The 11,899-nt window shown below is 41.2% G+C and overlaps 1 pseudogene; it reads left to right on the forward strand.

The window, feature by feature from the left end:
* Window positions 1-10,703: 10,703 nt before the first annotated feature.
* On the forward strand, window positions 10,704-11,420 carry LOC130874119 (F-actin-capping protein subunit alpha-1-like; annotated as a pseudogene).
* The last annotated feature ends 479 nt before the right edge of the window (window positions 11,421-11,899 follow it).

Below are 11,899 nucleotides of genomic sequence, written 5' to 3' on the forward strand. Positions count from 1 at the left end.
TCACAACTCAGAAGTATAGGCATCATCCTGATACGCTGATTTCCTTTCCTTGTCAAAGTCAAGCTTATGTGGGGAGTCAGAACTTGTGCATGCAAAAGGCATGCACCATGAGATTTGGCTAAAAGACCTGAGCATCACAGAGTACATATTGCACGAGTGCTGGTTTATAGTTGTGAGCCCAGTGTAATACTAGGCTATTACCTAGCCCAGTGTTATGCTAGGTAATAGGCATAAGCCCTCACATTACATGCATTATAAATGTTGGGTTAGCATCATGAGTCTCCCACAATACATTCCCCGCTAATGCTGGGTTATAGACTTGAGCCTCTTGCTGTAAATTCACCATGAGTGCTAGGATACAAGCGTGAGTCATTTACACTCCATGTACCATGACTGCTGGGTTAAAGACCTGAGCTTCCCAGAGTATTCAGCATTAGTACTGGATTATAAGCATGGGCCCACAATAGTACATGCATCATGAATATTGGATTATACACATAAGCCCCCATGAATACATGCATCATGAGTGTGTAGGTACAACCACAAGGCCACCAAAATATATGCATCTTGTATGCCGAGTGAGCCTTTCACAGTACATGAATCATGAGAGATGGATTACAAGCTGGTGTCTCTCACAGTGCATGTATTATGAGTGTCAGGTTACAACTATCAGTCTACCATAGTACATGTACTATGGGTCAGACTTTATAGGCCCGCCTCTATCACTTTTCATGTACCATGGGTGCTGCAATACAGGCTTGAGCATCCAACAACAGTACATGTACCATGAGTTCTAGGATACAGGCAAAGCCTCCCACAGTCAATACACCATGAATGGTAGATTACAATGTGAACCCACCACAGTAAAGGCACCATGAATTTTCAACTATAGACATAAGCTCACCACAGCATATGTAACATTCACTCTGGTTTACAGCCATGATACTTTCCCAGTACATTCACCACGAGTGCATGATTATAGGAATGAGTCCCCCACAGTACATGCACCAGGAGTGTTGAGTTACACACATGGAAACACTGTCGGGGCTCATAGAATGAATCCATTCCACCTTGACTAAAGGTCAGAGAGTTCAGCTCTGTTCTTGCTCCTTCAAGGTTATATGACAGGATGCTGCTCCTAAGGCATGGTTACAGGATGTTTTGCCTAGACAAAATGATATTTTGATCAAGGGTGTGATTAACTAATGTTTGGAGATGGATGGAATAAATTACTGTTTGTTCTTTGCATCATGGCAAGGAAGTCCTTTGTTTTCCGCCACTTTTGGATTGGGGTAAATAAGAACTTGGAATAGTAAACTTGAGGCAGATCACAGTATCCACTGGATGCCCTCCCAACTGTTTTCATTGTCTCTTAGCTATTTCTTTCCTCAATCCACACTTTCCTTCTCTGGAACATACAGATCCATTTGGGCCAGACACAACAGCCTACTACATAGTATTTACAGTGAATATGGGTGTCAGCCTCTTGAGTACAAACACCACGAGTGCTTGGTTACTTACAGCAAAGACCAAGAGTATATGCAATATGAGAACTGGGTCACAGGCATGAACCCTTTATAGTACTTGTTCCCTGAATGCTGCTTGATAAGCATAAGTCTCTCAGAGTATATACACCAGAAGTGCTGTATTATAGGCAAGTGCTTTTCACAGTAAATGCAGCCTGAGTATGTATTAGTGGTGTTTGTCTTCCACAGAACATGTCCCAGGAAATTGCATTATAACAATTAGCCTCCCACAATAATACATGCTCCATGACCATTGGGTTATAGGCATGAGTCTCCAACAGTATATGCACCATAACTCATACATTACAACCATAAAACCAGCACAGCATATGCATCGGGAATGTTGGGTTATAGGTAAGAGCCTACAGTGCCAGAGTGCCTGCACCTTGGTGCTGGGCTACTTTTTTGAGTACAGGATTATAGGCATGAGCCTCCCATAGTCTATGCACAATGAGTACTGTTATAGGTGTGCATCTTCTGTTTATGTGCACAATGAGTGGTGGGTACAGGCATGAACCACCCACACAAAATGCACAGTGCATGTTGGCTTACTGTTTTGAGTCTTGCACAGAATATTCAAATTGAGATCTGGGTTATAAACAACAGCCTCCCATAGTATAGTGCACCATGAATGATCACTTACAGTCAAGAGAGCAGTATAAATACTGCTCCTTGCATGCACCATAAATGCCAGATTATACGTGTGGGACTCACAAAACTTATGCTCCATGAGGGCTGGATATAGGCATGAGCCTCTCCCAGTTAAGCACACTATGGGTGCTGGCTTACTGGTATGAGTCGTACACTGTACATTTGCAATGAGTGCTGTGTTATGAACAGGAACACCTTGAGTGTTGGCTTACTGTTTGTAATCTAGCACTGTACATTCATGATAAATGCTGGCTTATGAACATGAGACTTGCACAGTACTAGTACAAGCCGTGTTAGTAGTGTGGGTCTCCCACAGTACATAAAAGATATATTGGGTTACAAGCTTATATTTCCAGACTGAGAGTGATGTGTTATAGTCCTGAGCCTCTCACAGAACACAAATGCTGGCTTAATGTTTTGAGTCATGTAGCATACATTCACAATGAGTGCTGGGCTATAAACATGAGTATCCCACAATACATGCATCAGGGTTGTATGGCTGATCCTCCCACACTGTATATTTTGTGAGTTCTATTGGATGTGGATCTCTGGCAGCACATAAATCATGAATGTTGAGTTATCAGCATACACATCAATAGTATGTGCACCATGATTGCTGCCTTGCAGTTTTGAATCTAGCACATTATATTCACAGTGGGTGCTGAGTTATAGGAAGGAGCATTGTACAGTAAATGCAAGAACATGGGTGTGCTTTATTACAGGCCTGTGTCTCCCAAGCACATTAACAATGAGTGCTGGGCTATAGGAATAAGCCTCCTACTATAAATGCATGCATCATGGGTACTGCATTAGAAACCTTCATCTCTCAGTTATATGCATAAGGAGTTCTAGGTTGTAGGCAGGAATTTCACACAGTATATGCACTGTTGAGTTCTGGCTTACAATTTGTAATCTATCACTGTACATTCGCAATAAATTTCTGGGTTATAGGTATGAGCCTTCCATAGTACAGTCACCATGCATGGATTACTGTCTTGAGACACACATAGTACATTCACAGTTAGTGCTGCACTATAGGTATGAGTCTCTGACAGTATATTTTCACCATTATTACTGGCTTAAAGGGTATTTCATAGTACATTCCTAATGAATGCTGTGTTATGGAAATGAGCATCTCAATAAGTACTCCGGTAGGCTTATGCCTATTAACAAGCACGTATTGTGAACTTCCTATGAGAGCTTGAAACAATAAGCCAGTATTGTTTGAGGTCCATCCATGTCTGTAACATGGTACTTGTGGTACATGGTGCCTTTAGACACGTGCCTGTAAGTGCAGCATTCACGGTGCATGTCCTGTGAGAGGAGAATGCCTACAACTCAGCAGCCATTGTGAATTCATTGTGTGGTTACTCAAAACAGTGAGCCAGCACTTGTGGTACATCTATTGTGGGAGGCTCATGCCTATAATCCAACTTCAATTGTAAGTACATTGTGGTAGGCTCACGGCTGTAAACCTGCACTCATTGCGCATGTGCGGTGGGAGGCTCAAGCCTATAACCTAGTATTCATGGTGCATGTATTGTACTGTGATCTTAGCAGTAAGCCATTACTCATGGTGCCCTCTGGGAAGATGACAATGTATTCCTATCACTCGTGGTCAATTTACTCTGAGGCTCAAGCCTGTAACCCAACACTGATTGAGATGTTCTCTGAAGATGCCTGATTATAATGCCGTTCCAATAAAGCACATATTGTGGGAGTCTCATGTTCATACTACAGTAATCACTATAAAGGTAGTGTTCTCAACTGAAAACAATAAACCAGCTCTTGTGGCACATCTTCTCTGGGAAATTCACGTCTCTTAACAAGCACTCATTGTGAATGTATTGTAAATACTCAAAATGGTAAGCCAGTACTCATGATGCATTTATCATGAGAAACTCACACTGAAAACACATTATTCAGGGAGCATATACTGTGAGGGGCTCAGGCCCATAAATGAGAAGACATTGTGCATATACTCGGAAGACACACCCCTGAAACACAGTACTTATTGTGCATGTACTCAGGAGGCTCATGCCTATAACTGAACACTCATTGTGAACATACATTGTAAGACTCATGTACATGCACTGAATAAGCCTTAGCCTGTAACGGGAACTCATGTGTCTCACAATGAGTGTTGAGTTGTAGGCATTATCTTCTCCCTGTATACACAACGTGAATGCTGTACTTATAGGCACCTGTCTAAAGAGACCATATACCATGAGTACTGGGTTATAGACATGGACCTCAAACAGTACTGCTTAAAACCCAGAACTAATGATGCATGCACTGTGGGAGCCTCATGTCCATTACATCTGCTCATTTTGAATGTGCTTTGAGAGACAACTCAAAACAGTATGCGAGGTTTATGGTGCATTTCCTCTGGAAGGTTCACACCCTTAACCACCACTCATGGAGAATGTACTGTGTCAGGTTCAAGCCTGTTATTGAAACCTCATTATGATATTCTCTGGAGAAGCACACCTGAAAACGCAGTCATGGTGCATGAAGTTTGGAGGCTGATGCCTATGAGGCAGTACTCATTACGAATGTACTGTATGAGACACAAGCCAGTAACCCAGCATTTATTGTGTATATACTGGGGTGGGCTCTTGCCTAATGCTCAACATTCATAAGATTTGTATTTTTGGAGGCTCATTGCTATAAGCCAGCAAACCATGGTATGTGTACTGTGTATGGTTCATGTTTGCAATCCAGCACTCATTATAAATATAGTATAAAAGATTTGAAACAGCAATCCAGAAAATCATGGTGCGGGTACTGTGGGAGGCTCTTGCCTATAACCCATCACACATTTAAATTTACTGTGCAGCCCTTTAAACACTAACCTGACACTCACATTACTTATTCTGCAGGAGGCTCATGCCTCCAAAGCAGCCCTCATTGTGAATGTACTGTAAGGTGTTCAAAATGTCAAGCCAACACTCATGGTAATGTGTGAGATGCTTGTACTGTGGGAGGTTACTGCCTAAAGCCCAGAATTCAGCGTGAATGTTCTTTAGTGGGCTAGTGGTTTAAGCAAGCGCTCATGGTGCATGCACTGTGGAGGTTGACACCTGTCTACCCGTAAACATGGTGCATGTACTGCAGGATGGTTCAGTCTGTATTGTAGCACTCATTGTTAATCTAACATGTGAGGCTAATGTTAATGTAATATGGAAAAATACAAATAGTAAGCCAGCTCTCATAGGGGATTTGTTCTCAGAGGCTAATGACTATAACCCAGCACTAATTTGAATGGATTGTGTGATACTCCAGCCAGTATCCCAGCACTTATGGTGTAGTTACTCTGATGGGTTCAGGCTGGTAACCCAAATAAATACTTGTGCATGGACAGTGGTGGGTTCAATGCTCTAACAGAGCACTCATGGAACACGTACGGTGTGGGAGAATGACAAATATATACCTGCCACTAAGGGTGCATTTACTGTGTGACACTCAAGCCTGCAACCCAGCACTCAGTGCACCTGTACTCTGGAGACTCACATCTGTAACACAGGACTCTCGGTGCATGAACAATGGGAGGATGACACTTAAAGTCTTAACACTCATGGTACATGTACTCTGGTAGCCTTGTGCCTACTATTTAGCACTCACTGGGAATGTGCAGTGCAGGACAGAAAACATGAGAGCTGGGTTATAGGCCTGAGCCTCACACATCACATACATCACAAATTCAGGCTTCCTGTGTATTTAAAATGTGTGCTGGGTAACGGGCATGAGCATCTCAGAGTACAAGTACCATGAGTTATTGTAGGATTACTGACAACATCCTCTCGGAGCCCATGCACAATGAGCGCTGACTTTCATCCATGAGTCCATTATAGTAATTACACCATGAATCCTGGTTTCTAGGCATGAGCTTTCCACAGTACACACACCAAGAGTGCTGAATTACAGGCAGGTATCTCTCGAGTTTGCAGGACTTTGAGGTTTTGGTTACATGTCTAAGGTACACACAGTACATGCTCCATGTATGCCCGGTTATCATCTTGAGCCTCCTACAATAAATTCACCATGAGTCCTGTCCTATTGTTTTGAATTTTACATAGTACATTCACAATGAGATCTGGATCATAGGCATGATTTTTACATAATATATGCATCATGAGTGCTAGGTTACTGTTGCGAACCTTACACAGTGCGTTAACAATGAGTGTTGGATAATAGGCATGAGCCTCCTTCAGTATGTACTCCAGGAATTCTGTGTTACAGGTGTTCATGTCCAGAGTCCACACACCATACTTACTGGATTATAGGCATGAGCTTTATAAACTGCTTGCATCTTGAGTGCTGGCTCACTGTGTTGCATCTTACACATTCCATTTACAACTAGTGCTGGGCAACAGGTCGAGTCTCACACAGTACAGGCAAAATGAATAGTGGTTTATTATTTCAGGTCTCACAAAGTAAATTCAAAATGAGTGCTTGCTAATAGGCCCATGCCTACTTGTACCATGAGTGCTAGGATTACAAGGACCACCCTTTCACAGTACATGCATCATGAGTGCTGACTTACAGTCATGAGCCCACCATAAACTATGCACCATGAGTCCTGGGTTATAGGCATGATCCTCCCATGTGAGTGCTGACTTGCTGCTTGAAATCTTACACAGTACATTAACAATGAGTGCTAAGTTACAGACATGACCCTACCACAGTATATATATATATATATATATATATATATATATATATATATATGTGTGTGTGTGTGTGTGTGTGTGTGTGTGTGTGTATTATATAACTATATATCCCATGAGTGGATGGCTCACTGTTTTGAGTCTTGAAAAATGCATTAACAATGGGAACTGGATTATAAACGTGAGCTCCAACAGTACATGGACTGTGAATCCCGAGTTAAAATCATGGGCATCTTACAGTAAATCTAATATTGGTGCTGCTTACTGTTTTATGCACAGCATAATACATTCACAATTAGTGACGGGGTTTAGGCATCAGCCTGGCACAGTAAATGCAGCATGAGTGTTTCATAACATTAGTCTGTCTCCAGAGTGCAAGAACAGGGAGGTCTTGGTTAAAAACTAAAGTTTCACATAGCAAATGCGCCATAAGTGCTAGGAATACATTTGTCACACTCCTATAGTGCGTATAATAAGTGATGGCTTATGGTTTTGAGTGTTGTAATGCACAATGGATAGTTGGTTATAGGCATGATCCTCACATAGTGTATGCACTATGAGTGCTGCATTACAGGCGTGCATCTTCAGAGTACAATACACAATGGGTGCTGGGTAATAGGTGTTGGTCACCCATAGTATATGCAAAAAGATTTCTGGGTTACTGTTCTGACTCTCACATTACAGTCACAATTAATGCAGTGTTGTAGGCTCATATATGTCTCATGAGTGCTGGTTCACTATTTTGAGTCTCATACAGTATATGAATGGTGAGAGCTGATTTATAGGAGTCCATTTCCAGATTATAATCAGCAGTAAGTGTGGAATTCATATTATATTCAAGGTGAGTGTTTGTTTACTATTGACTCTCACATAGTATGTTTATGACAAGTGCTAGGCAATAGGCATGAGCCTCCCCAAGTTCATGTACTCTGAGTGTTACATTAACCTCCCACAGTAAATGCACCATGAGTTCTTGCTTAGTGTTTTGGGTATCACACAGTAATTCACAGTAAGTGCTGGGTTATAGGCATGATTCTTGCACAGCACATGCACCATAAGTGCTGTGTTGTGGGTGTTCATTTACAGATATATGTACAATGAATACCCATGAGTGCTGGTCCATGAGACTGACATAAACATGCACCATAGATCCTGAGTTTTATGCACGAGCCTCCCACAGTACGTGAATACTAGCTTACTGTTTTGAAACCTACATATTACACACACAATGTGTGGTGGGCTATAGGCAAGAGCTTCCAATGGGATATGCACAATGAATTGCAGGGTTACAGAAATGAGTCTACCCAAGTACATGCCCCATGAATGTTAGATGTTAGGTAAGAGCCCACCAGAGTTCATAGACCATAGGGGCTGGCTTGTTTTGAGTCTAGCATGGTACGTTCACAATGAATAGGCATGAATGCTGCCCAGTACACACATGGCAAGTGGGGAGTTATATATGTTTGCCTCTAGAGCACATGTACCATGAGTAATGCATTACAGACAGGAGCTTCACAACATATAACACACACACACACACACACACACACACACACACACACATATATGCTGGCTCACTATTTTGATCACAGCACTTTTACAATGAGTGCTGGCTAATAGGAATGTACCCACCAAAGTATATGTACATTATACTAAGATTGCAAGGGTCCTTCTGACACAGTACAGGGATAGAATATATGTCAGTGTTGGGTTACTTGGGTTGGATTTAGTGGGTAGGGAAAGTCTTAAAGTTAGGATTATGGTTAGGTTTAGTTGACTACTGGAACACAGGTTTAGGTTTAGGGTTAGGGTGAGGTGACTTCTTTAACTCAGAGTTAGTTTTAAAGTTATTATTATTTAATGCATTAAGAATGGTTAGCGTAGTGTTAGGATTAGGGTGATGTTTAGGATTAGGTGACTTCTGTGACTCAAGGTTAGGTTTTGGGTTAGTTTTTTGGTTGGGTTTTTATTTGGATAGTATCTGGAATACAAGGTTAGGGTTTGAGTTACTTATGTATAGGTTTAGAGTTATATTTGGTGGTATAGGAAGTAGTGTTAGTATTAGTATTATGGAAAGGGGTAAGGGTGGGTAACTACTGGAATTCAGCATTAGGGTTAGTGTTAGGATTTGAAGTTATTATAAGAGTTTGGTGACTTTTGCACTCAGGGTTAGATTTAGAGTCTAGTTTATGGAACTCATTAATTTTAGGGCTAAGGTTAGAGTTATTTTTATGATTAGGTGGCTTATAATATTTATGTTAGGGTTACCATTAGCGTTGGTGATGATGTGAGTATCCCATGGTGTTTAAACCATGAATTCCAAGTTCAAGTTATGTGTCTTCATTGTATATGCACCGTGGGTCACATATTATATGTGTGAGCCTCCCATAGTACATTCACCATGAGACTGACTTACTGTCTGGAATCTAGCACTGTACATTCATGATTAGTTATTGGTAATAGGCATGGACTTACTCATAAGGTACTTGAATGTGTCTTATAGGTTTTTAGTTACACACAGTATATTGACAAGTGTTCTGGGTCTATGATGTGATTCTCCATCAGCATTTAAACAGTAAGAGCTGAGTTCTAGGTGTGTTTCTCCAGATTATTATGTTAAACACATTAGCTGCACACAGTACATCCTCGATGAGGGCTAGGTTATAATCATGAACATCATACACTGAATGTGCCATGAGTACTGACTTACAGTTTGGAGTCCTGCAAGGTAGATTCACTATGAGTGCTCATAAACATGAGAACAGGATACGCACCATGAGTGCTTGTTAGTCGACTGGGTCCCCCACAGTACATAAACCATGAGTGTTGGGTTACAATCCTGAGTCTCCAAAATATGTGCACCATTAATGACGTATTTTGGACATGAGCCATACACACTAAAAGCACCATTACTGTTGTGTGTCATGCACAGTAAACTCTGAATGAATGCGGGTTATAAACATTAGCCTCCCACAGTACAGGCACTGTGAAAGAAAGCTGGATTAATTGTGTGAGTCTCTCATAGTACATATACCATCAGTGCTGGGTTACAGGAGCGCATCTCCGGAGTAAAAACAGCATGAGTGCCAGATTACAGGCATTAGCCTTGTCCATTTCAAGCTCCATGAGTGCTGGGCTATAGGCATGACCCTCCCACAGTATAGGTACCATAAGTGCTGTCTCACTGCTTTGAATCATTCATTCTGAATTATTCCTGATGAATGCTAGGTTATAGACATGAGACTCCCAAAGTTTAGGCACCAAGGTTGTTGCATCATTGTTTTGAATCATGCACAGAACGTTGATACTAACTAGCATGGTGTGTTAGTGGTGTGAGTCTTCCACAATGTATGAAACATGATTGCTTGGTTTCACGCATGCATCTCCAAAGTTCCATGTATGCATCTCCCATGGTACATGCTTACTGCTTGGAATTGAGCACTGTAAGTTCACAGTGAGTGCTGACTTATAGGCATTGGCCTTGTACAATAAGTCTAAGCATCTTAGTCCTCTGTTGCAATGGTATCTCTCGAGTACATTCACAATGAGTGCTCTGTTATAGGCATGAGTCTCACACAATACATGCTCCATGAGTGCTGCTTTATAAGCTTGAGTCTCCCACATAAAATGTACCACTGGTGCTTGCTCTTTGTTTTGAGTCTCACAAAGTACATTCATAACAAAAGCTGGATTACAAATATGAACCGTGCACAGTACACGCATCATGAATGCTGGGTTAATTGTGTGAGTCTCCAACAGTACATAAATGATGGATTACAAGTGCTGGGTTTGAGCTTCCTTCTTGGTCTGTTCCTTCTTCAGCCCGTTATCACCAGGCTGGGTTAGAGCAGCCAAGATGGCCAGCTTCGAAGATCGAGTGTCAGATGAAGAGAAGGTACACATAGCTGTGAAGATAGATGGTTACAACGACCAGGTCTTAATTACAGTGTATGGTGACCTCAGTAACAGCAGATTTTTAGATCCAAGACACAAAATTTACTTAAAGTTTGATTATTTACAGAAAGAAACACATGACCCCCAGCCAGATGTGCATGGAGGCTTGAAATCTTGGAGAGAGTCCTGTATAGGACTATAAGAGTCTGTGTGAAAGATCATTATTCCAACGACTTCTGTACCATTTGTGCTAAAACTATAGATGGGCAACAGACTATTACTGCATGCATTGAAAGCCACCAACTTCAGCCCAAAGACTTATGGAATGGTTGTGAGAGATCAGAATGGAAGTTCACCATCACACCACTATGACCCCGGTGGTTGGGGTGCTCAAGATTCAGGTTCATTATTAAGATGGCAGTGTTCAGTTGGTCAGGCATAAAGATGTGCAGGATTCAGTAATTGTTTCTAATGTAGCCCAAACTGCCAAGGAGGTTATTAAACTCATAGGGAGTACAGAAAATGAGAATTAGACAATAATCAGTGAAAACTGTCAATGTCAGACACCACATTCAAGGCCTTGCACCAGTAACTTCCAGTTACCACCAAAATCGAATGGAACAAGATACTCAGTCACAAGATTGGCAAAGAAAGAAGAATGCTTAAAGGCCAATGGTAGGATTCTCCAGTACACGGAAAGCAAAGGATTCACCATGGTGTGGTCCTATGATCAATAAGTGATTTATAAACAAACAAGAGTGATATTTTGTTAGTTAACAAAGTTAACAGATCTTCTAGCCTCATGGAATACTGTTGAATTGACAGCGCTGTCTTGATTCTTTTGTGTATGTGTTCTCTGCCTTGTAATTTTCTATAATCACTATATCTACTTGCATATATATATATATATATATATATATATATATATATATATATATATATTTCTGCTACATTTAATGTCAAAGAGATCTATCCTAAAGTCATTTTACTGTTTTAAAAATTTCCTAGCCCTGACATCCTATTGCTGGTTTTTACAGAGTATTTGGTCAGTACTTTGTACCCCATACTTTAAAGCATTTCCAGTGCTTCAGTGGTTTTTACTGATGCACCAATTGCTAAAGAGGCTGTGTTACAAACTGTAGCTAAGTGGATGACACA

The sequence above is a fragment of the Chionomys nivalis genome, chromosome 5 (genome assembly GCF_950005125.1).
Source record: "Chionomys nivalis chromosome 5, mChiNiv1.1, whole genome shotgun sequence".
NCBI classification, from domain to species: domain Eukaryota; kingdom Metazoa; phylum Chordata; class Mammalia; order Rodentia; family Cricetidae; genus Chionomys; species Chionomys nivalis.